The following is a 26,263-nucleotide window of genomic DNA, read 5'->3' on the forward strand; positions in this document are numbered from 1 at the left end:
GATTGGTGTGGTTGGGTGAGCAAACGCAGACCCTTTAAAGTAATACTGCGTGGTACCCGTTCCACGCGTGCCAAATCTCCAGGTTCAAGGGAATCTTCCTACAGCGACAACATGCATGGGAAACCCAGAGGATGGTCCACCGTGTGATCGGGAAAGGTTTGTAAAATGCACCTCATTTCTCTTCTCCTGGTGCTCGGGTTCGCCATTCCAGCCGCTTGACTAACAATCTCCCCACTTGGAGAATCAGCACCTTTAACCTCCTGTTTAGTACAGGTTGCAATTTGTCCTGAGGATGAATGGGAAGAGGGGGAACCCATGAGAGACTAGCTCTAGGTGTTGGGACAGGCACAGGTCACTCTAATTTCCCATCAGGAAGAAGAATTAACCACAGGCTCAGCCTGCCCCACGGAACCAGAATAGTGCCTGAAGCAATCCTGCGCTTTTGCGGCCAGCTCCCAAAAAAGCGAGTTGAAAAATGGAGCTCAGGGGCACTGCAATTCACAAACCTGCAGAGTTATAAATGATCACTCTCGTCCAAAAATATATTGAGGGAAGGCAACAAAGAGGATTTGAAAGCAAGGCAGAATTGCAGGAAACAGATTTCAGGAGGTAGATTCGAATCGCCTTGAAAGCACATGAAAAGCGGCAAAATGTCGACAATGATGCACTTGGCCAAGAAGGGCGTATGCGTTTTTTCCTGAATATATTCAGGAAAAAACGCATACGCCCTTTTTGGCCAGCCAAGCAAGCCACAAATGCAAATCAGCACTACAAAGAAGTCTCGCTTCCCACCGGTCAAAAGGGCCATCTTAAAAAAGTGTAAACACCAGAAATGCAGGACAGGCCAGGGAGAAACGGCAGCCTTGTTAGGCTGATGGGCGGGATGTAAATTGCCAACAGGAACTCTGGAGAATTGTATGGTGTTTCCTAAAACATCTAAAAAGCAAAGCCAGAGAGCATGGGGCACTTCTGCTCATGGGCGTATCAAATGGGAAAACTACAAAGCAACAAGACAGAGGCACCCCAAAGTTAAGGGCTGCTCTGTTAACAAGAACCTCCACTTCGGTACACCTTAAATATCCCAGAAAAGAGAAAAATTGATAAAGAAGTTGTGGTACTTAGGCACAGTGGAATATCACTCAGCCATGAAATCAATGTCATAAGGCTACTAGCAGCATGATGAGTGGATTTAGGTACGAAGTTTCTAAGTGAAATAAGTCACACAGAAAAAGACACTTATCATAAGATATCACTTATAGAGGGAATGTAAAAATCGCTACACATGACCTGAATTACAAAACAGAACAGAGTCACACATTTAGAAAACACACTATGGCTGCTGAACGGGAAAGGTGAGGTGGGGTGAGGCAGAAAACAAGGTTTGAAATTAGCACAGATACCGTTCCATAAACCAAATATGTAACACACAAGACCTACTCCTTGCTCAGTGAACTGGACTCAACACCCCCTATTCACCGCACAAGAATACATCTGACTAGTAAGAATCTTAAAACCTATGTATTGATAGATCTCTGGAAGTGAATCAACTGTGTGTAAAGCGGCATAAACACAGCAGTGAAAATCACCTAAACCCCGTTATAAAAAAAAATTACAAAAAAACCCCCAACAAAGACAGTGAAAGAGAGAGAAATTCGTACAAAGTTCGTTCAGAGGCTGTGAAGCAACCTGGATTGACCATATCGAGACCCACAGCTGGATGAGACATAAGGCTGGACACTCTTGGGGCTGAGAGGATTGGAGAGGTTGGGTGAGCTAACGCAGACCCTTTAAAGTAATACCGCGTGGTACCCATTCTATCCGGGCCAAATCTCCAGGTTCAAGGGAATCTTCCTACTCCGAAAACATGCATGGGAATCCCAGAGGATGGTACACCATGTGATCGGGAAAGGTTTCTAAAACGCACCTCATTTCTCCTCTCCTTGTGCTCCGGTTCGCCATTCCAGCCGTTTTACTAAAAATCTCCCCTCTTGGAGAATCAGCACCTTTAACCTCCTGTTTAGTACAGGTTGCAATTTGTCCTGAGGATGAATGGGAACAGGGGGAACCCATGAGAGACTAGCTCTAGGTGTTGGGACCGGCACAGGTCACTCTAATTTCCCATCAGGAAGAAGAATTAACCACAGGCTCAGCCTGCCCTAGGGAAACAGAATAGTGCCTGAAGCAATCCTGCGCTTTTGCGGAGAGCTCCCAAAACAGCGAGTTAAAAAATGGAGTTCAGGGGCACTGCAATTCACAAACCTGCAGAGTTATAAATGATCACTCTCGTCCAAAAATATATTGAGGGAAGGCAACGAAGAGGATTTGAAAGCAAGGCAGAATTGCAGGAAACAGATTTCAGGAGGTAGATTCGACTCGCCTTTAAAGCACATGAAAAGCGGCAAAACGTCTACAATGATGCCCTTGGCCAAAAAGGGCGTATGCGTTTTTTCCTGAATATATTCAGGAAAAAACGCATACGCCCTTTTTGGCCAATCAAGCAAGCCTGAAAGGCAAATCAGCACTACAAAGAAGTCTCGCTTGCCATCGGTCAAAAGGGCCATGCTGCAAAAAGTGTAAAAACCAGAAATGCAGGACAGGCCATGGAGACATGGGAGCCTTGCTACGCTGATGGGTGGGCTGTCAATTGCCAACGGCCACTCTGGAGAAGTGTATGGTGTTTCCTAAAACATCTAAAAATCACAGCTAGAGAGCATAGGGCACTTCCACTCATGGGCGTATAAAATGGGATAAGTAAAAACCAACAAGACTCAGGCACCCCAAAGTTTAGGGCTGCTCTGTTTACAAGAACCTCCACTTCAGTACACCGTAAATATGCCAGGAAAGACAAAAATGGATAAAGAAGTTGTGGTACTTAAGTACAATGGAATATCACTCAGCCATGAAATCAATGTCATAAGGCTACTAGCAGCATGATGAGTGGATTTAGGTACGAAGTTTCTAAGTGAAATAAGTCACACAGAAAAAGACACTTATCATAAGATATCACTTATAGAGGGAATGTAAAAATCGCTACACATGACCTGAATTACAAAACAGAACAGAGTCACACATTTAGAAAACACACTATGGCTGCTGAACGGGAAAGGTGAGGTGGGGTGAGGCAGAAAACAAGGTTTGAAATTAGCACAGATACCGTTCCATAAACCAAATATGTAACAGACAAGACCTACTCCTTGCTCAGTGAACTGGACTCAACACCCCCTATTCACCGCACAAGAATACATCTGACTAGTAAGAATCTTAAAACCTATGTATTGATAGATCTCTGGAAGTGAATCAACTGTGTGTAAAGCGGCATAAACACAGCAGTGAAAATCACCTAAACCCCGTTATAAAAAAAAATTACAAAAAAACCCCCAACAAAGACAGTGAAAGAGAGAGAAATTCGTACAAAGTTCGTTCAGAGGCTGTGAAGCAACCTGGATTGACCATATCGAGACCCACAGCTGGATGAGACATAAGGCTGGACACTCTTGGGGCTGAGAGGATTGGAGAGGTTGGGTGAGCTAACGCAGACCCTTTAAAGTAATACCGCGTGGTACCCATTCTATCCGGGCCAAATCTCCAGGTTCAAGGGAATCTTCCTACTCCGAAAACATGCATGGGAATCCCAGAGGATGGTACACCATGTGATCGGGAAAGGTTTCTAAAACGCACCTCATTTCTCCTCTCCTTGTGCTCGGGTTCGCCATTCCAGCCGTTTTACTAAAAATCTCCCCTCTTGGAGAATCAGCACCTTTAACCTCCTGTTTAGTACAGGTTGCAATTTGTCCTGAGGATGAATGGGAACAGGGGGAACCCATGAGAGACTAGCTCTAGGTGTTGGGACCGGCACAGGTCACTCTAATTTCCCATCAGGAAGAAGAATTAACCACAGGCTCAGCCTGCCCTAGGGAAACAGAATAGTGCCTGAAGCAATCCTGCGCTTTTGCGGAGAGCTCCCAAAACAGCGAGTTAAAAAATGGAGTTCAGGGGCACTGCAATTCACAAACCTGCAGAGTTATAAATGATCACTCTCGTCCAAAAATATATTGAGGGAAGGCAACGAAGAGGATTTGAAAGCAAGGCAGAATTGCAGGAAACAGATTTCAGGAGGTAGATTCGACTCGCCTTTAAAGCACATGAAAAGCGGCAAAACGTCTAGTCTACAATGATGCCCTTGGCCAAAAAGGGCGTATGCGTTTTTTCCTGAATATATTCAGGAAAAAACGCATACGCCCTTTTTGGCCAATCAAGCAAGCCTGAAAGGCAAATCAGCACTACAAAGAAGTCTCGCTTGCCATCGGTCAAAAGGGCCATGCTGCAAAAAGTGTAAAAACCAGAAATGCAGGACAGGCCATGGAGACATGGGAGCCTTGCTACGCTGATGGGTGGGCTGTCAATTGCCAACGGCCACTCTGGAGAAGTGTATGCTGTTTCCTAAAACATCTAAAAATCACAGCTAGATAGCATAGGGCACTTCCACTCATGGGCGTATAAAATGGGATAACTAAAAACCAACAAGACTCAGGCACCCCAAAGTTTAGGGCTGCTCTGTTTACAAGAACCTCCACGAAAGTACACCTTAAACATGCCAGGAAAGAGAAAAATGGATAAAGAAGTTGCGGTACTTATGTGCAATGGAATATCACTCAGCCATGAAATCAACATCAGAAGACTAGTAGCAGCATGATGAGTGGATTTAGGCACGACGTTTCTAAGTGAAATAAGTCACACAGAAAAAGACACTTATCATAAGATATCACTTATAGAGGGAATGTAAAATTCGCTACACATGACCTGAATTACAAAACAGAACAGAGTCACACATTTAGAAAACACACTATGGCTGCTGAACGGGAAAGGTGAGGTGGGGTGAGGCAGAAAACAAGGTTTGAAGTTAGCACAGATACCGTTCCATAAACCAAATATGTAACAGACAAGACCTACTCCTTGCTCAGTGAACTGGACTCAACACCCCCTATTCACCGCACAAGAATACATCTGACTAGTAAGAATCTTAAAACCTATGTATTGATATCTCTCTGGAAGTGAATCAAGTGGGTGTAAAGCGGCATAAACACAGCAGTGAAAATCAGCTAAACCCCGTTATAAAAATAAATTACCAAAAAAACCCCAACAAAGACAGTGAAAGAGAGAGAAATTCGTTCAAAGTTCGTTCAGAGGCTGTGAAGCAACCTGGATTGACCATATCGAGACCCACAGCTGGATGAGACAGAAGGCTGGACACTCTTGGTGCTGAGAGGATTGGTGTGGTTGGGTGAGCAAACGCAGACCCTTTAAAGTAATACTGCGTGGTACCCGTTCCACGCGTGCCAAATCTCCAGGTTCAAGGGAATCTTCCTACAGCGACAACATGCATGGGAAACCCAGAGGATGGTCCACCGTGTGATCGGGAAAGGTTTGTAAAATGCACCTCATTTCTCTTCTCCTGGTGCTCGGGTTCGCCATTCCAGCCGCTTGACTAACAATCTCCCCACTTGGAGAATCAGCACCTTTAACCTCCTGTTTAGTACAGGTTGCAATTTGTCCTGAGGATGAATGGGAAGAGGGGGAACCCATGAGAGACTAGCTCTAGGTGTTGGGACAGGCACAGGTCACTCTAATTTCCCATCAGGAAGAAGAATTAACCACAGGCTCAGCCTGCCCCACGGAACCAGAATAGTGCCTGAAGCAATCCTGCGCTTTTGCGGCCAGCTCCCAAAAAAGCGAGTTGAAAAATGGAGCTCAGGGGCACTGCAATTCACAAACCTGCAGAGTTATAAATGATCACTCTCGTCCAAAAATATATTGAGGGAAGGCAACAAAGAGGATTTGAAAGCAAGGCAGAATTGCAGGAAACAGATTTCAGGAGGTAGATTCGAATCGCCTTGAAAGCACATGAAAAGCGGCAAAATGTCGACAATGATGCACTTGGCCAAGAAGGGCGTATGCGTTTTTTCCTGAATATATTCAGGAAAAAACGCATACGCCCTTTTTGGCCAGCCAAGCAAGCCACAAATGCAAATCAGCACTACAAAGAAGTCTCGCTTCCCACCGGTCAAAAGGGCCATCTTAAAAAAGTGTAAACACCAGAAATGCAGGACAGGCCAGGGAGAAACGGCAGCCTTGTTAGGCTGATGGGCGGGATGTAAATTGCCAACAGGAACTCTGGAGAATTGTATGGTGTTTCCTAAAACATCTAAAAAGCAAAGCCAGAGAGCATGGGGCACTTCTGCTCATGGGCGTATCAAATGGGAAAACTACAAAGCAACAAGACAGAGGCACCCCAAAGTTAAGGGCTGCTCTGTTAACAAGAACCTCCACTTCGGTACACCTTAAATATCCCAGAAAAGAGAAAAATTGATAAAGAAGTTGTGGTACTTAGGCACAGTGGAATATCACTCAGCCATGAAATCAATGTCATAAGGCTACTAGCAGCATGATGAGTGGATTTAGGTACGAAGTTTCTAAGTGAAATAAGTCACACAGAAAAAGACACTTATCATAAGATATCACTTATAGAGGGAATGTAAAAATCGCTACACATGACCTGAATTACAAAACAGAACAGAGTCACACATTTAGAAAACACACTATGGCTGCTGAACGGGAAAGGTGAGGTGGGGTGAGGCAGAAAACAAGGTTTGAAATTAGCACAGATACCGTTCCATAAACCAAATATGTAACACACAAGACCTACTCCTTGCTCAGTGAACTGGACTCAACACCCCCTATTCACCGCACAAGAATACATCTGACTAGTAAGAATCTTAAAACCTATGTATTGATAGATCTCTGGAAGTGAATCAACTGTGTGTAAAGCGGCATAAACACAGCAGTGAAAATCACCTAAACCCCGTTATAAAAAAAAATTACAAAAAAACCCCCAACAAAGACAGTGAAAGAGAGAGAAATTCGTACAAAGTTCGTTCAGAGGCTGTGAAGCAACCTGGATTGACCATATCGAGACCCACAGCTGGATGAGACATAAGGCTGGACACTCTTGGGGCTGAGAGGATTGGAGAGGTTGGGTGAGCTAACGCAGACCCTTTAAAGTAATACCGCGTGGTACCCATTCTATCCGGGCCAAATCTCCAGGTTCAAGGGAATCTTCCTACTCCGAAAACATGCATGGGAATCCCAGAGGATGGTACACCATGTGATCGGGAAAGGTTTCTAAAACGCACCTCATTTCTCCTCTCCTTGTGCTCCGGTTCGCCATTCCAGCCGTTTTACTAAAAATCTCCCCTCTTGGAGAATCAGCACCTTTAACCTCCTGTTTAGTACAGGTTGCAATTTGTCCTGAGGATGAATGGGAACAGGGGGAACCCATGAGAGACTAGCTCTAGGTGTTGGGACCGGCACAGGTCACTCTAATTTCCCATCAGGAAGAAGAATTAACCACAGGCTCAGCCTGCCCTAGGGAAACAGAATAGTGCCTGAAGCAATCCTGCGCTTTTGCGGAGAGCTCCCAAAACAGCGAGTTAAAAAATGGAGTTCAGGGGCACTGCAATTCACAAACCTGCAGAGTTATAAATGATCACTCTCGTCCAAAAATATATTGAGGGAAGGCAACGAAGAGGATTTGAAAGCAAGGCAGAATTGCAGGAAACAGATTTCAGGAGGTAGATTCGACTCGCCTTTAAAGCACATGAAAAGCGGCAAAACGTCTACAATGATGCCCTTGGCCAAGAAGGGCGTATGCGTTTTTTCCTGAATATATTCAGGAAAAAACGCATACGCCCTTTTTGGCCAATCAAGCAAGCCTGAAAGGCAAATCAGCACTACAAAGAAGTCTCGCTTGCCATCGGTCAAAAGGGCCATGCTGCAAAAAGTGTAAAAACCAGAAATGCAGGACAGGCCATGGAGACATGGGAGCCTTGCTACGCTGATGGGTGGGCTGTCAATTGACAACGGCCACTCTGGAGAAGTGTATGGTGTTTCCTAAAACATCTAAAAATCACAGCTAGAGAGCATAGGGCACTTCCACTCATGGGCGTATAAAATGGGATAAGTAAAAACCAACAAGACTCAGGCACCCCAAAGTTTAGGGCTGCTCTGTTTACAAGAACCTCCACGAAAGTACACCGTAAATATGCCAGGAAAGAGAAAAATGGATAAAGAAGTTGTGGTACTTAAGTACAATGGAATATCACTCAGCCATGAAATCAATGTCATAAGGCTACTAGCAGCATGATGAGTGGATTTAGGTACGAAGTTTCTAAGTGAAATAAGTCACACAGAAAAAGACACTTATCATAAGATATCACTTATAGAGGGAATGTAAAAATCGCTACACATGACCTGAATTACAAAACAGAACAGAGTCACACATTTAGAAAACACACTATGGCTGCTGAACGGGAAAGGTGAGGTGGGGTGAGGCAGAAAACAAGGTTTGAAATTAGCACAGATACCGTTCCATAAACCAAATATGTAACAGACAAGACCTACTCCTTGCTCAGTGAACTGGACTCAACACCCCCTATTCACCGCACAAGAATACATCTGACTAGTAAGAATCTTAAAACCTATGTATTGATATCTCTCTGGAAGTGAATCAAGTGGGTGTAAAGCGGCATAAACACAGCAGTGAAAATCAGCTAAACCCCGTTATAAAAAAAAATTACAAAAAAACCCCCAACAAAGACAGTGAAAGAGAGAGAAATTCGTACAAAGTTCGTTCAGGGGCTGTGAAGCAACCTGGAGTGACCATATCGAGACCCACAGCTGGATGAGACAGAAGGCTGGACACTCTTGGGGCTGAGAGGATTGGTGAGGTTGGGTGAGCAAACGCAGACCCTTTAAAGTAATACTGCGTGGTACCCGTTCCATGCGTGCCAAATCTCCAGGTTCAAGGGAATCTTCCTACAGCGACAACATGCATGGGAAACCCAGAGGATGGTCCACCGTGTGATCGGGAAAGGTTTGTAAAATGCACCTCATTTCTCTTCTCCTGGTGCTCGGGTTCGCCATTCCAGCCGCTTTACTAACAATCTCCCCACTTGGAGAATCAGCACCTTTATCCTCCTGTTTAGTACAGGTTGCGATTTGTCCTGAGGATGAATGGGAAGAGGGGGAACCCATGAGAGACTAGCTCTAGGTGTTGGGACAGGCACAGGTCACTCTAAATTCCCATCAGGAAGAAGAATTAACCACAGGCTCAGCCTGCCCCACGGAACCAGAATAGTGCCTGAAGCAATCCTGCGCTTTTGCGGCCAGCTCCCAAAAAAGCGAGTTGAAAAATGGAGCTCAGGGGCACTGCAATTCACAAACCTGCAGAGTTATAAATGATCACTCTCGTCCAAAAATATATTGAGGGAAGGCAACGAAGAGGATTTGAAAGCAAGGCAGAATTGCAGGAAACAGATTTCAGGAGGTAGATTCGAATCGCCTTTAAAGCACATGAAAAGCGGCAAAACGTGGACAATGATGCACTTGGCCAAAAAGGACGTATGCGTTTTTTCCTGAATATGTTCAGGAAAAAACGCATACGCCCTTCTTGGCCAACCAAGCAAGCCGGAAATGCAAATCAGCACTACAAAGAAGTCTCACTTCCCATCGGTCAAAAGGGCCATCTTAAAAAAGTGTAAACGCCAGAAATGCAGGACAGGCCAGGGAGAAACGGCAGCCTTGTTAGGCTGCTGGGCGGGATGTAGATTGCCAACGGCCACTCTGGAGAAGTGTATGGTGTTTCCTAAAACATCTAAAAATCACAGCTAGAGAGCATAGGGCACTTCCACTCATGGGCGTATAAAATGGGATAAGTAAAAACCAACAAGACTCAGGCACCCCAAAGTTTAGGGCTGCTCTGTTTACAAGAACCTCCACTTCAGTACACCGTAAATATGCCAGGAAAGACAAAAATGGATAAAGAAGTTGTGGTGCTTAAGTACAATGGAATATCACTCAGCCATGAAATCAATGTCATAAGGCTACTAGCAGCATGATGAGTGGATTTAGGTACGAAGTTTCTAAGTGAAATAAGTCACACAGAAAAAGACACTTATCATAAGATATCACTTATAGAGGGAATGTAAAAATCGCTACACATGACCTGAATTACAAAACAGAACAGAGTCACACATTTAGAAAACACACTATGGCTGCTGAACGGGAAAGGTGAGGTGGGGTGAGGCAGAAAACAAGGTTTGAAATTAGCACAGATACCGTTCCATAAACCAAATATGTAACAGACAAGACCTACTCCTTGCTCAGTGAACTGGACTCAACACCCCCTATTCACCGCACAAGAATACATCTGACTAGTAAGAATCTTAAAACCTATGTATTGATAGATCTCTGGAAGTGAATCAACTGTGTGTAAAGCGGCATAAACACAGCAGTGAAAATCACCTAAACCCCGTTATAAAAAAAAATTACAAAAAAACCCCCAACAAAGACAGTGAAAGAGAGAGAAATTCGTACAAAGTTCGTTCAGGGGCTGTGAAGCAACCTGGATTGACCATATCGAGACCCACAGCTGGATGAGACATAAGGCTGGACACTCTTGGGGCTGAGAGGATTGGAGAGGTTGGGTGAGCTAACGCAGACCCTTAAAGTAATACCGCGTGGTACCCATTCTATCCGGGCCAAATCTCCAGGTTCAAGGGAATCTTCCTACTCCGAAAACATGCATGGGAATCCCAGAGGATGGTACACCATGTGATCGGGAAAGGTTTCTAAAACGCACCTCATTTCTCCTCTCCTTGTGCTCGGGTTCGCCATTCCAGCCGTTTTACTAAAAATCTCCCCTCTTGGAGAATCAGCACCTTTAACCTCCTGTTTAGTACAGGTTGCAATTTGTCCTGAGGATGAATGGGAACAGGGGGAACCCATGAGAGACTAGCTCTAGGTGTTGGGACCGGCACAGGTCACTCTAATTTCCCATCAGGAAGAAGAATTAACCACAGGCTCAGCCTGCCCTAGGGAAACAGAATAGTGCCTGAAGCAATCCTGCGCTTTTGCGGAGAGCTCCCAAAACAGCGAGTTAAAAAATGGAGTTCAGGGGCACTGCAATTCACAAACCTGCAGAGTTATAAATGATCACTCTCGTCCAAAAATATATTGAGGGAAGGCAACGAAGAGGATTTGAAAGCAAGGCAGAATTGCAGGAAACAGATTTCAGGAGGTAGATTCGACTCGCCTTTAAAGCACATGAAAAGCGGCAAAACGTCTACAATGATGCCCTTGGCCAAAAAGGGCGTATGCGTTTTTTCCTGAATATATTCAGGAAAAAACGCATACGCCCTTTTTGGCCAATCAAGCAAGCCTGAAAGGCAAATCAGCACTACAAAGAAGTCTCGCTTGCCATCGGTCAAAAGGGCCATGCTGCAAAAAGTGTAAAAACCAGAAATGCAGGACAGGCCATGGAGACATGGGAGCCTTGCTACGCTGATGGGTGGGCTGTCAATTGCCAACGGCCACTCTGGAGAAGTGTATGCTGTTTCCTAAAACATCTAAAAATCACAGCTAGATAGCATAGGGCACTTCCACTCATGGGCGTATAAAATGGGATAACTAAAAACCAACAAGACTCAGGCACCCCAAAGTTTAGGGCTGCTCTGTTTACAAGAACCTCCACGAAAGTACACCTTAAACATGCCAGGAAAGAGAAAAATGGATAAAGAAGTTGCGGTACTTATGTGCAATGGAATATCACTCAGCCATGAAATCAACATCAGAAGACTAGTAGCAGCATGATGAGTGGATTTAGGCACGACGTTTCTAAGTGAAATAAGTCACACAGAAAAAGACACTTATCATAAGATATCACTTATAGAGGGAATGTAAAATTCGCTACACATGACCTGAATTACAAAACAGAACAGAGTCACACATTTAGAAAACACACTATGGCTGCTGAACGGGAAAGGTGAGGTGGGGTGAGGCAGAAAACAAGGTTTGAAGTTAGCACAGATACCGTTCCATAAACCAAATATGTAACAGACAAGACCTACTCCTTGCTCAGTGAACTGGACTCAACACCCCCTATTCACCGCACAAGAATACATCTGACTAGTAAGAATCTTAAAACCTATGTATTGATATCTCTCTGGAAGTGAATCAAGTGGGTGTAAAGCGGCATAAACACAGCAGTGAAAATCAGCTAAACCCCGTTATAAAAATAAATTACCAAAAAAACCCCAACAAAGACAGTGAAAGAGAGAGAAATTCGTTCAAAGTTCGTTCAGAGGCTGTGAAGCAACCTGGATTGACCATATCGAGACCCACAGCTGGATGAGACAGAAGGCTGGACACTCTTGGTGCTGAGAGGATTGGTGTGGTTGGGTGAGCAAACGCAGACCCTTTAAAGTAATACTGCGTGGTACCCGTTCCACGCGTGCCAAATCTCCAGGTTCAAGGGAATCTTCCTACAGCGACAACATGCATGGGAAACCCAGAGGATGGTCCACCGTGTGATCGGGAAAGGTTTGTAAAATGCACCTCATTTCTCTTCTCCTGGTGCTCGGGTTCGCCATTCCAGCCGCTTGACTAACAATCTCCCCACTTGGAGAATCAGCACCTTTAACCTCCTGTTTAGTACAGGTTGCAATTTGTCCTGAGGATGAATGGGAAGAGGGGGAACCCATGAGAGACTAGCTCTAGGTGTTGGGACAGGCACAGGTCACTCTAATTTCCCATCAGGAAGAAGAATTAACCACAGGCTCAGCCTGCCCCACGGAACCAGAATAGTGCCTGAAGCAATCCTGCGCTTTTGCGGCCAGCTCCCAAAAAAGCGAGTTGAAAAATGGAGCTCAGGGGCACTGCAATTCACAAACCTGCAGAGTTATAAATGATCACTCTCGTCCAAAAATATATTGAGGGAAGGCAACAAAGAGGATTTGAAAGCAAGGCAGAATTGCAGGAAACAGATTTCAGGAGGTAGATTCGAATCGCCTTGAAAGCACATGAAAAGCGGCAAAATGTCGACAATGATGCACTTGGCCAAGAAGGGCGTATGCGTTTTTTCCTGAATATATTCAGGAAAAAACGCATACGCCCTTTTTGGCCAGCCAAGCAAGCCACAAATGCAAATCAGCACTACAAAGAAGTCTCGCTTCCCACCGGTCAAAAGGGCCATCTTAAAAAAGTGTAAACACCAGAAATGCAGGACAGGCCAGGGAGAAACGGCAGCCTTGTTAGGCTGATGGGCGGGATGTAAATTGCCAACAGGAACTCTGGAGAATTGTATGGTGTTTCCTAAAACATCTAAAAAGCAAAGCCAGAGAGCATGGGGCACTTCTGCTCATGGGCGTATCAAATGGGAAAACTACAAAGCAACAAGACAGAGGCACCCCAAAGTTAAGGGCTGCTCTGTTAACAAGAACCTCCACTTCGGTACACCTTAAATATCCCAGAAAAGAGAAAAATTGATAAAGAAGTTGTGGTACTTAGGCACAGTGGAATATCACTCAGCCATGAAATCAATGTCATAAGGCTACTAGCAGCATGATGAGTGGATTTAGGTACGAAGTTTCTAAGTGAAATAAGTCACACAGAAAAAGACACTTATCATAAGATATCACTTATAGAGGGAATGTAAAAATCGCTACACATGACCTGAATTACAAAACAGAACAGAGTCACACATTTAGAAAACACACTATGGCTGCTGAACGGGAAAGGTGAGGTGGGGTGAGGCAGAAAACAAGGTTTGAAATTAGCACAGATACCGTTCCATAAACCAAATATGTAACACACAAGACCTACTCCTTGCTCAGTGAACTGGACTCAACACCCCCTATTCACCGCACAAGAATACATCTGACTAGTAAGAATCTTAAAACCTATGTATTGATAGATCTCTGGAAGTGAATCAACTGTGTGTAAAGCGGCATAAACACAGCAGTGAAAATCACCTAAACCCCGTTATAAAAAAAAATTACAAAAAAACCCCCAACAAAGACAGTGAAAGAGAGAGAAATTCGTACAAAGTTCGTTCAGAGGCTGTGAAGCAACCTGGATTGACCATATCGAGACCCACAGCTGGATGAGACATAAGGCTGGACACTCTTGGGGCTGAGAGGATTGGAGAGGTTGGGTGAGCTAACGCAGACCCTTTAAAGTAATACCGCGTGGTACCCATTCTATCCGGGCCAAATCTCCAGGTTCAAGGGAATCTTCCTACTCCGAAAACATGCATGGGAATCCCAGAGGATGGTACACCATGTGATCGGGAAAGGTTTCTAAAACGCACCTCATTTCTCCTCTCCTTGTGCTCCGGTTCGCCATTCCAGCCGTTTTACTAAAAATCTCCCCTCTTGGAGAATCAGCACCTTTAACCTCCTGTTTAGTACAGGTTGCAATTTGTCCTGAGGATGAATGGGAACAGGGGGAACCCATGAGAGACTAGCTCTAGGTGTTGGGACCGGCACAGGTCACTCTAATTTCCCATCAGGAAGAAGAATTAACCACAGGCTCAGCCTGCCCTAGGGAAACAGAATAGTGCCTGAAGCAATCCTGCGCTTTTGCGGAGAGCTCCCAAAACAGCGAGTTAAAAAATGGAGTTCAGGGGCACTGCAATTCACAAACCTGCAGAGTTATAAATGATCACTCTCGTCCAAAAATATATTGAGGGAAGGCAACGAAGAGGATTTGAAAGCAAGGCAGAATTGCAGGAAACAGATTTCAGGAGGTAGATTCGACTCGCCTTTAAAGCACATGAAAAGCGGCAAAACGTCTACAATGATGCCCTTGGCCAAAAAGGGCGTATGCGTTTTTTCCTGAATATATTCAGGAAAAAACGCATACGCCCTTTTTGGCCAATCAAGCAAGCCTGAAAGGCAAATCAGCACTACAAAGAAGTCTCGCTTGCCATCGGTCAAAAGGGCCATGCTGCAAAAAGTGTAAAAACCAGAAATGCAGGACAGGCCATGGAGACATGGGAGCCTTGCTACGCTGATGGGTGGGCTGTCAATTGCCAACGGCCACTCTGGAGAAGTGTATGGTGTTTCCTAAAACATCTAAAAATCACAGCTAGAGAGCATAGGGCACTTCCACTCATGGGCGTATAAAATGGGATAAGTAAAAACCAACAAGACTCAGGCACCCCAAAGTTTAGGGCTGCTCTGTTTACAAGAACCTCCACTTCAGTACACCGTAAATATGCCAGGAAAGACAAAAATGGATAAAGAAGTTGTGGTACTTAAGTACAATGGAATATCACTCAGCCATGAAATCAATGTCATAAGGCTACTAGCAGCATGATGAGTGGATTTAGGTACGAAGTTTCTAAGTGAAATAAGTCACACAGAAAAAGACACTTATCATAAGATATCACTTATAGAGGGAATGTAAAAATCGCTACACATGACCTGAATTACAAAACAGAACAGAGTCACACATTTAGAAAACACACTATGGCTGCTGAACGGGAAAGGTGAGGTGGGGTGAGGCAGAAAACAAGGTTTGAAATTAGCACAGATACCGTTCCATAAACCAAATATGTAACAGACAAGACCTACTCCTTGCTCAGTGAACTGGACTCAACACCCCCTATTCACCGCACAAGAATACATCTGACTAGTAAGAATCTTAAAACCTATGTATTGATAGATCTCTGGAAGTGAATCAACTGTGTGTAAAGCGGCATAAACACAGCAGTGAAAATCACCTAAACCCCGTTATAAAAAAAAATTACAAAAAAACCCCCAACAAAGACAGTGAAAGAGAGAGAAATTCGTACAAAGTTCGTTCAGAGGCTGTGAAGCAACCTGGATTGACCATATCGAGACCCACAGCTGGATGAGACATAAGGCTGGACACTCTTGGGGCTGAGAGGATTGGAGAGGTTGGGTGAGCTAACGCAGACCCTTTAAAGTAATACCGCGTGGTACCCATTCTATCCGGGCCAAATCTCCAGGTTCAAGGGAATCTTCCTACTCCGAAAACATGCATGGGAATCCCAGAGGATGGTACACCATGTGATCGGGAAAGGTTTCTAAAACGCACCTCATTTCTCCTCTCCTTGTGCTCGGGTTCGCCATTCCAGCCGTTTTACTAAAAATCTCCCCTCTTGGAGAATCAGCACCTTTAACCTCCTGTTTAGTACAGGTTGCAATTTGTCCTGAGGATGAATGGGAACAGGGGGAACCCATGAGAGACTAGCTCTAGGTGTTGGGACCGGCACAGGTCACTCTAATTTCCCATCAGGAAGAAGAATTAACCACAGGCTCAGCCTGCCCTAGGGAAACAGAATAGTGCCTGAAGCAATCCTGCGCTTTTGCGGAGAGCTCCCAAAACAGCGAGTTAAAAAATGGAGTTCAGGGGCACTGCAATTCACAAACCTGCAGAGTTATAAATGATCACTCTCGTCCAAAAATATATTGAGGGAAGGCAACGAAGAGGATTTGAAAGCAAGGCAGAATTGCAGGAAACAGATTTCAGGAGGTAGATTCGACTCGCCTTTAAAGCACATGAAAAGCGGCAAAACGTCTAGTCTACAATGATGCCCTTGGCCAAAAAGGGCGTATGCGTTTTTTCCTGAATATATTCAGGAAAAAACGCATACGCCCTTTTTGGCCAATCAAGCAAGCCTGAAAGGCAAATCAGCACTACAAAGAAGTCTCGCTTGCCATCGGTCAAAAGGGCCATGCTGCAAAAAGTGTAAAAACCAGAAATGCAGGACAGGCCATGGAGACATGGGAGCCTTGCTACGCTGATGGGTGGGCTGTCAATTGCCAACGGCCACTCTGGAGAAGTGTATGCTGTTTCCTAAAACATCTAAAAATCACAGCTAGATAGCATAGGGCACTTCCACTCATGGGCGTATAAAATGGGATAACTAAAAACCAACAAGACTCAGGCACCCCAAAGTTTAGGGCTGCTCTGTTTACAAGAACCTCCACGAAAGTACACCTTAAACATGCCAGGAAAGAGAAAAATGGATAAAGAAGTTGCGGTACTTATGTGCAATGGAATATCACTCAGCCATGAAATCAACATCAGAAGACTAGTAGCAGCATGATGAGTGGATTTAGGCACGACGTTTCTAAGTGAAATAAGTCACACAGAAAAAGACACTTATCATAAGATATCACTTATAGAGGGAATGTAAAATTCGCTACACATGACCTGAATTACAAAACAGAACAGAGTCACACATTTAGAAAACACACTATGGCTGCTGAACGGGAAAGGTGAGGTGGGGTGAGGCAGAAAACAAGGTTTGAAGTTAGCACAGATACCGTTCCATAAACCAAATATGTAACAGACAAGACCTACTCCTTGCTCAGTGAACTGGACTCAACACCCCCTATTCACCGCACAAGAATACATCTGACTAGTAAGAATCTTAAAACCTATGTATTGATATCTCTCTGGAAGTGAATCAAGTGGGTGTAAAGCGGCATAAACACAGCAGTGAAAATCAGCTAAACCCCGTTATAAAAATAAATTACCAAAAAAACCCCAACAAAGACAGTGAAAGAGAGAGAAATTCGTTCAAAGTTCGTTCAGAGGCTGTGAAGCAACCTGGATTGACCATATCGAGACCCACAGCTGGATGAGACAGAAGGCTGGACACTCTTGGTGCTGAGAGGATTGGTGTGGTTGGGTGAGCAAACGCAGACCCTTTAAAGTAATACTGCGTGGTACCCGTTCCACGCGTGCCAAATCTCCAGGTTCAAGGGAATCTTCCTACAGCGACAACATGCATGGGAAACCCAGAGGATGGTCCACCGTGTGATCGGGAAAGGTTTGTAAAATGCACCTCATTTCTCTTCTCCTGGTGCTCGGGTTCGCCATTCCAGCCGCTTGACTAACAATCTCCCCACTTGGAGAATCAGCACCTTTAACCTCCTGTTTAGTACAGGTTGCAATTTGTCCTGAGGATGAATGGGAAGAGGGGGAACCCATGAGAGACTAGCTCTAGGTGTTGGGACAGGCACAGGTCACTCTAATTTCCCATCAGGAAGAAGAATTAACCACAGGCTCAGCCTGCCCCACGGAACCAGAATAGTGCCTGAAGCAATCCTGCGCTTTTGCGGCCAGCTCCCAAAAAAGCGAGTTGAAAAATGGAGCTCAGGGGCACTGCAATTCACAAACCTGCAGAGTTATAAATGATCACTCTCGTCCAAAAATATATTGAGGGAAGGCAACAAAGAGGATTTGAAAGCAAGGCAGAATTGCAGGAAACAGATTTCAGGAGGTAGATTCGAATCGCCTTGAAAGCACATGAAAAGCGGCAAAATGTCGACAATGATGCACTTGGCCAAGAAGGGCGTATGCGTTTTTTCCTGAATATATTCAGGAAAAAACGCATACGCCCTTTTTGGCCAGCCAAGCAAGCCACAAATGCAAATCAGCACTACAAAGAAGTCTCGCTTCCCACCGGTCAAAAGGGCCATCTTAAAAAAGTGTAAACACCAGAAATGCAGGACAGGCCAGGGAGAAACGGCAGCCTTGTTAGGCTGATGGGCGGGATGTAAATTGCCAACAGGAACTCTGGAGAATTGTATGGTGTTTCCTAAAACATCTAAAAAGCAAAGCCAGAGAGCATGGGGCACTTCTGCTCATGGGCGTATCAAATGGGAAAACTACAAAGCAACAAGACAGAGGCACCCCAAAGTTAAGGGCTGCTCTGTTAACAAGAACCTCCACTTCGGTACACCTTAAATATCCCAGAAAAGAGAAAAATTGATAAAGAAGTTGTGGTACTTAGGCACAGTGGAATATCACTCAGCCATGAAATCAATGTCATAAGGCTAGTAGCAGCAGGATGAGTGGATTTAGGGACGATGACTCTAAGTGAAGTAAGTCACACAGAAAAGGACACTTATCCTAAGATATCACTTATAGAGGGAATGTCAAAATCGCTACACCTGAACTGAATTCCAAAACAGACCAGAGTCACACCTTTAGAAGACACACTATGGCTGCTTAACGGGAAAGGTGAGGTGGGGTGATGCATAAAACAAGGGTTTGAAATTAGCTCAGATACCGTTCCATAAGCCAAATATGTAATAGACAAGACCTACTCCCTGCTCAGTGAACTGGACTCAACACCCCCTATTCACCGCACAAGAATATATCTGACTAGTAAGAATCTGAAAACCTATGTATTGATATCTCTCTGGAAGTGAATCAAGAGGGTGTAAAGCGGCATAAACACAGCAGTGAAAAGCAGCTAAACCCCATTATAAAAATAGATTACTTAAAAAAACCCAAAAAAACAAAGACAGTGAAAGAGACAGAAATTCTTACAAAATCCGTTCAGGGGCTCTGATGCAACCTGGATTGACCATATCTAGACCCACAGCTGGATGAGACAGAAGGCTGGACACTCTTGGTGCTGAGAGGATTGGTGAGGTTGGGTGAGCAAACGCAGACCCTTTAAAGTAATACCGCGTGGTACCCACCCCATGGGTCCCAAATCTCCAAGTTCAAGGGCATCTTCCTACATCGAAAACATGCCTGGGAAACCCAGAAGATGCTCCACCGTGTGATCGGGAAAAGTTTCTAAAACGCACCTCATTTCTCCTCTCCTTGTGCTCGGGTTCGCCATTCCAGCCGCTTTCCTAACAATCTGCCTACTTGGAGAATCAGCACCTTTAACCTCCTGTTTCGTACAGGTTGCAATTTGTCCTGAGGATGAACGGGAAGAGGGGGAAAAAACGAGAGACTAGCTCTAGGTGTTGGGACAGGCACAGGTCACTCTATTTTCCCATCAGGTAGAAGAATGAACCACAGGCTCAGCCTGCCCCCCGGAACCAGAATAGGGCCTGAAGCAATCCTGCGCTTTTGCGGCCAGCTCCCAAAAAAGCGAGTTGACAAATGGAGCTCAGGGGCCCTGCAATTCACAAACCTGCAGTTATAAATGATAACTCTCGTCCACAAAATTAGTGAGGGAAGGCAACGAAGAGGATTTGAAAGCAAGGCAGAATTGCAGGAAACAGATTTCAGGAGGTTGATTCGACTCGCCTTTAAAGCACATGAAAAGCGGCAAAACGTCTACAATGATGCCCTTGGCCAAACAGGGCGTATGCGTTTTTTCCTGAATATATTCAGGAAAAAACGCATACGCCCTGTTTGGCCAACCAAGCAAGCCGGAAAGGCAGATCAGCACTACAAAGAAGTCTCGCTTCCCATCGGTCAAAAGGGCCATGCTGAAAAAAGTGTAAAATCCAGAAATGCAGGACAGGCCATGGAGACATGGGAGCCTTGCTACGCTGATGGGCGGGATGTAAATTGCCAACAGCCACTCTGGAGAAGCGTACGGTGTGTCCTGAAACATGTAATAAACACACCTGAGAGAGCATACGACACTTCCACTCATGGGCGTATAAATTGGGAATACTAAAACTCAACAAGACACAGGCACCCCAAAGTTTAGGGCTGCTCTGTTTACAAGAACGTCCACGAAAGTATACCTTAAATATGCCAGGAAAGAGAAAAATGGATAAAGAAGTTGCGGTTCTTATGTGCAATGGAATATCACTCAGCCATGAAATCAATGTCATACGGCTAATAGCAGCATGATGAGTGGATTTAGGCACGATGTTTCTAAGTGAAATAAGTCACACAGAAAAAGACACTTATCATAAGATATCACTTATAGAGGGAATGTAAAATTCGCTACACATGACCTGAATTACAAAACAGAACAGAGTCACACATTTAGAAAACACACTATGGCTGCTGAACGGGAAAGGTGAGGTGGGGTGAGGCAGAAAACAAGGTTTGAAATTAGCACAGATACCGTTCCATAAACCAAGTATGTAACAGACAAGACCTACTCCTTGCTCAGTGAACTGGACTCAACACCCCCTATTCACCGCACAAGAATACATCTGACTAGTAAGAATCTTAAAACCTATGTATTGATATCTCTCTGGAAGTGAATCAAGTGGGTGTAAAGCGGCATAAACACAGCAGTGAAAATCAGCTAAACCCCGTTATAAAAATAAATTACCAAAAAAACCCCAACAAAGACAGTGAAAGAGAGAGAAATTCGTTCAAAGTTCGTTCAGAGGCTGTGAAGCAACCTGGATTGACCATATCGAGACCCACAGCTGGATGAGACAGAAGGCTGGACACTCTTGGTGCTGAGAGGATTAGTGAGGTTGGGTGAGCAAACGCAGACCCTTTAAAGTAATACTGCGTGGTACCCGTTCCATGCGTGCCAAATCTCCAGGTTCAAGGGAATCTTCCTACAGCGACAACATGCATGGGAAACCCAGAGGATGGTCCACCGTGTGATCGGGAAAGGTTTGTAAAATGCACCTCATTTCTCTTCTCCTGGTGCTCGGGTTCGCCATTCCAGCCGCTTTACTAACAATCTCCCCACTTGGAGAATCAGCACCTTTAACCTCCTGTTTAGTACAGGTTGCAATTTGTCCTGAGGATGAATGGGAACAGGGGGAACCCATGAGAGACTAGCTCTAGGTGTTGGGACAGGCACAGGTCACTCTAATTTCCCATCAGGAAGAAGAATTAACCACAGGCTCAGCCTGCCCCACGGAACCAGAATAGTGCCTGAAGCAATCCTGAGCTTTTGCGGCCAGCTCCCAAAAAAGCGAGTTGAAAAATGGAGCTCAGGGGCACTGCAATTCACAAACCTGCAGAGTTATAAATGATCACTCTCGTCCAAAAATATATTGAGGGAAGGCAACAAAGAGGATTTGAAAGCAAGGCAGAATTGCAGGAAACAGATTTCAGGAGGTAGATTCGAATCGCCTTGAAAGCACATGAAAAGCGGCAAAATGTCGACAATGATGCACTTGGCCAAGAAGGGCGTATGCGTTTTTTCCTGAATATATTCAGGAAAAAACGCATACGCCCTTTTTGGCCAGCCAAGCAAGCCACAAATGCAAATCAGCACTACAAAGAAGTCTCGCTTCCCACCGGTCAAAAGGGCCATCTTAAAAAAGTGTAAACACCAGAAATGCAGGACAGGCCAGGGAGAAACGGCAGCCTTGTTAGGCTGATGGGCGGGATGTAAATTGCCAACAGGAACTCTGGAGAATTGTATGGTGTTTCCTAAAACATCTAAAAAGCAAAGCCAGAGAGCATGGGGCACTTCTGCTCATGGGCGTATCAAATGGGAAAACTACAAAGCAACAAGACAGAGGCACCCCAAAGTTAAGGGCTGCTCTGTTAACAAGAACCTCCACTTTGGTACACCTTAAATACCCCAGAAAAGAGAAAAATTGATAAAGAAGTTGTGGTACTTAGGCACAGTGGAATATCACTCAGCCATGAAATCAATGTCATAAGCCTAGTAGCAGCATGATGAGTGGATTTAGGTACGATGATTCTAAGTGAAATAAGTCACACAGAAACAGACACTTATCCTAAGATATCACTTATAGAGGAAATGTCAAAATCGTTACACTTGAACTGAATTACAAAACAGACCAGAGTCACACCTTTAGAAGACACACTATGGCTGCTTAACGGGAAAGGTGAGGTGGGGTGATGCATAAAACAAGGGTTTGAAATTAGCTCAGATACCGTTCCATAAGCCAAATATGTAATAGACAAGACCTACTCCCTGCTCAGTGAACTGGACTCAACACCCCCTATTCACCGCACAAGAATATATCTGACTAGTAAGAATCTTAAAACCTATGTATTGATATCTCTCTGGAAGTGAATCAAGAGGGTGTAAAGCGGCATAAACACAGCAGTGAAAAGCAGCTAAACCCCATTATAAAAATAGATTACTTAAAAAAACCCAAAAAACAAAGACAGTGAAAGAGACAGAAATTCTTACAAAATCCGTTCAGGGGCTCTGATGTAACCTGGATTGACCATATCTAGACCCACAGCTGGATGAGACAGAAGGCTGGACACTCTTGGGGCTGAGAGGATTGGTGAGGTTGGGTGAGCAAACGCAGACCCTTTAAAGTAATACCGCGTGGTACCCACCCCATGGGTCCCAAATCTCCAAGTTCAAGGGCATCTTCCTACATCGAAAACATGCATGGGAAACCCAGAAGATGCTCCACCGTGTGATCGGGAAAAGTTTCTAAAACGCACCTCATTTCTCCTCTCCTTGTGCTCGGGTTCGCCATTCCAGCCGCTTTCCTAACAATCTCCCTACTTGGAGAATCAGCACCTTTAACCTCCTGTTTCGTACAGGTTGCAATTTGTCCTGAGGATAAATGGGAAGAGGGGGAACCCATGAGAGACTAGCTCTAGGTGTTGGGACAGGCACAGGTCACTCTAATTTCCCATCAGGAAGAAGAATTAACCACAGGCTCAGCCTGCCCCCCGGAACCAGAATAGTGCCTGAAGCAATCCTGCGCTTTTGCGGCCAGCTCCCAAAAAAGCGAGTTGAAAAATGGAGCTCAGGGGCCCTGCAATTCACAAACCTGCAGAGTTATAAATGATCACTCTCGTCCAAAAATATATTGAGGGAAGGCAACAAAGAGGATTTGAAAGCAAGGCAGAATTGCAGGAAACAGATTTCAGGAGGTAGATTCGACTCGCCTTTAAAGCACATGAAAAGCGGCAAAACGTGGACAATGATGCACTTGGCCAAAAAGGACGTATGCGTTTTTTCCTGAATATGTTCAGGAAAAAACGCATACGCCCTTCTTGGCCAACCAAGCAAGCCGGAAATGCAAATCAGCACTACAAAGAAGTCTCACTTCCCATCGGTCAAAAGGGCCATCTTAAAAAAGTGTAAACGCCAGAAATGCAGGACAGGCCAGGGAGAAACGGCAGCCTTGTTAGGCTGCTGGGCGGGATGTAGATTGCCAACGGCCACTCTGGAGAAGTGTATGGTGTTTCCTAAAACATCTAAAAATCACAGCTAGAGAGCATAGGGCACTTCCACTCATGGGCGTATAAAATGGGATAACTAAAAACCAACAAGACTCAGGCACCCCAAAGTTTAGGGCTGCTCTGTTTACAAGAACCTCCACGAAAGTACACCGTAAATATGCCAGGAAAGAGAAAAATGGATAAAGAAGATGCGGTACTTATGTGCAATGGAATATCACTCAGCCATGAAATCAACATCAGAAGACTAGTAGCAGCATGATGAGTGGATTTAGGCACGACGTTTCTAAGTGAAATAAGTCACACAGAAAAAGACACTTATCATAAGATATCACTTATAGAGGGAATGTAAAATTCGCTACACATGACCTGAATTACAAAACAGAACAGAGTCACACATTTAGAAAACACACTATGGCTGCTGAACGGGAAAGGTGAGGTGGGGTGAGGCAGAAAACAAGGTTTGAAGTTAGCACAGATACCGTTCCATAAACCAAATATGTAACAGACAAGACCTACTCCTTGCTCAGTGAACTGGACTCAACACCCCCTATTCACCGCACAAGAATACATCTGACTAGTAAGAATCTTAAAACCTATGTATTGATAGATCTCTGGAAGTGAATCAACTGTGTGTAAAGCGGCATAAACACAGCAGTGAAAATCACCTAAACCCCGTTATAAAAAAAAATTACAAAAAAACCCCCAACAAAGACAGTGAAAGAGAGAGAAATTCGTACAAAGTTCGTTCAGAGGCTGTGAAGCAACCTGGATTGACCATATCGAGACCCACAGCTGGATGAGACATAAGGCTGGACACTCTTGGGGCTGAGAGGATTGGAGAGGTTGGGTGAGCTAACGCAGACCCTTTAAAGTAATACCGCGTGGTACCCATTCTATCCGGGCCAAATCTCCAGGTTCAAGGGAATCTTCCTACTCCGAAAACATGCATGGGAATCCCAGAGGATGGTACACCATGTGATCGGGAAAGGTTTCTAAAACGCACCTCATTTCTCCTCTCCTTGTGCTCGGGTTCGCCATTCCAGCCGTTTTACTAAAAATCTCCCCTCTTGGAGAATCAGCACCTTTAACCTCCTGTTTAGTACAGGTTGCAATTTGTCCTGAGGATGAATGGGAAGAGGGGGAACCCATGAGAGACTAGCTCTAGGTGTTGGGACCGGCACAGGTCACTCTAATTTCCCATCAGGAAGAAGAATTAACCACAGGCTCAGCCTGCCCTAGGGAAACAGAATAGTGCCTGAAGCAATCCTGCGCTTTTGCGGAGAGCTCCCAAAACAGCGAGTTAAAAAATGGAGTTCAGGGGCACTGCAATTCACAAACCTGCAGAGTTATAAATGATCACTCTCGTCCAAAAATATATTGAGGGAAGGCAACGAAGAGGATTTGAAAGCAAGGCAGAATTGCAGGAAACAGATTTCAGGAGGTAGATTCGACTCGCCTTTAAAGCACATGAAAAGCGGCAAAACGTCTAGTCTACAATGATGCCCTTGGCCAAAAAGGGCGTATGCGTTTTTTCCTGAATATATTCAGGAAAAAACGCATACGCCCTTTTTGGCCAATCAAGCAAGCCTGAAAGGCAAATCAGCACTACAAAGAAGTCTCGCTTGCCATCGGTCAAAAGGGCCATGCTGCAAAAAGTGTAAAAACCAGAAATGCAGGACAGGCCATGGAGACATGGGAGCCTTGCTACGCTGATGGGTGGGCTGTCAATTGCCAACGGCCACTCTGGAGAAGTGTATGCTGTTTCCTAAAACATCTAAAAATCACAGCTAGATAGCATAGGGCACTTCCACTCATGGGCGTATAAAATGGGATAACTAAAAACCAACAAGACTCAGGCACCCCAAAGTTTAGGGCTGCTCTGTTTACAAGAACCTCCACGAAAGTACACCTTAAACATGCCAGGAAAGAGAAAAATGGATAAAGAAGTTGCGGTACTTATGTGCAATGGAATATCACTCAGCCATGAAATCAACATCAGAAGACTAGTAGCAGCATGATGAGTGGATTTAGGCACGACGTTTCTAAGTGAAATAAGTCACACAGAAAAAGACACTTATCATAAGATATCACTTATAGAGGGAATGTAAAATTCGCTACACATGACCTGAATTACAAAACAGAACAGAGTCACACATTTAGAAAACACACTATGGCTGCTGAACGGGAAAGGTGAGGTGGGGTGAGGCAGAAAACAAGGTTTGAAGTTAGCACAGATACCGTTCCATAAACCAAATATGTAACAGACAAGACCTACTCCTTGCTCAGTGAACTGGACTCAACACCCCCTATTCACCGCACAAGAATACATCTGACTAGTAAGAATCTTAAAACCTATGTATTGATATCTCTCTGGAAGTGAATCAAGTGGGTGTAAAGCGGCATAAACACAGCAGTGAAAATCAGCTAAACCCCGTTATAAAAATAAATTACCAAAAAAACCCCAACAAAGACAGTGAAAGAGAGAGAAATTCGTACAAAGTTCGTTCAGAGGCTGTGAAGCAACCTG

This window comes from Eubalaena glacialis, chromosome 12 (genome assembly GCF_028564815.1).
Source record: "Eubalaena glacialis isolate mEubGla1 chromosome 12, mEubGla1.1.hap2.+ XY, whole genome shotgun sequence".
Lineage (NCBI taxonomy): Eukaryota > Metazoa > Chordata > Mammalia > Artiodactyla > Balaenidae > Eubalaena > Eubalaena glacialis.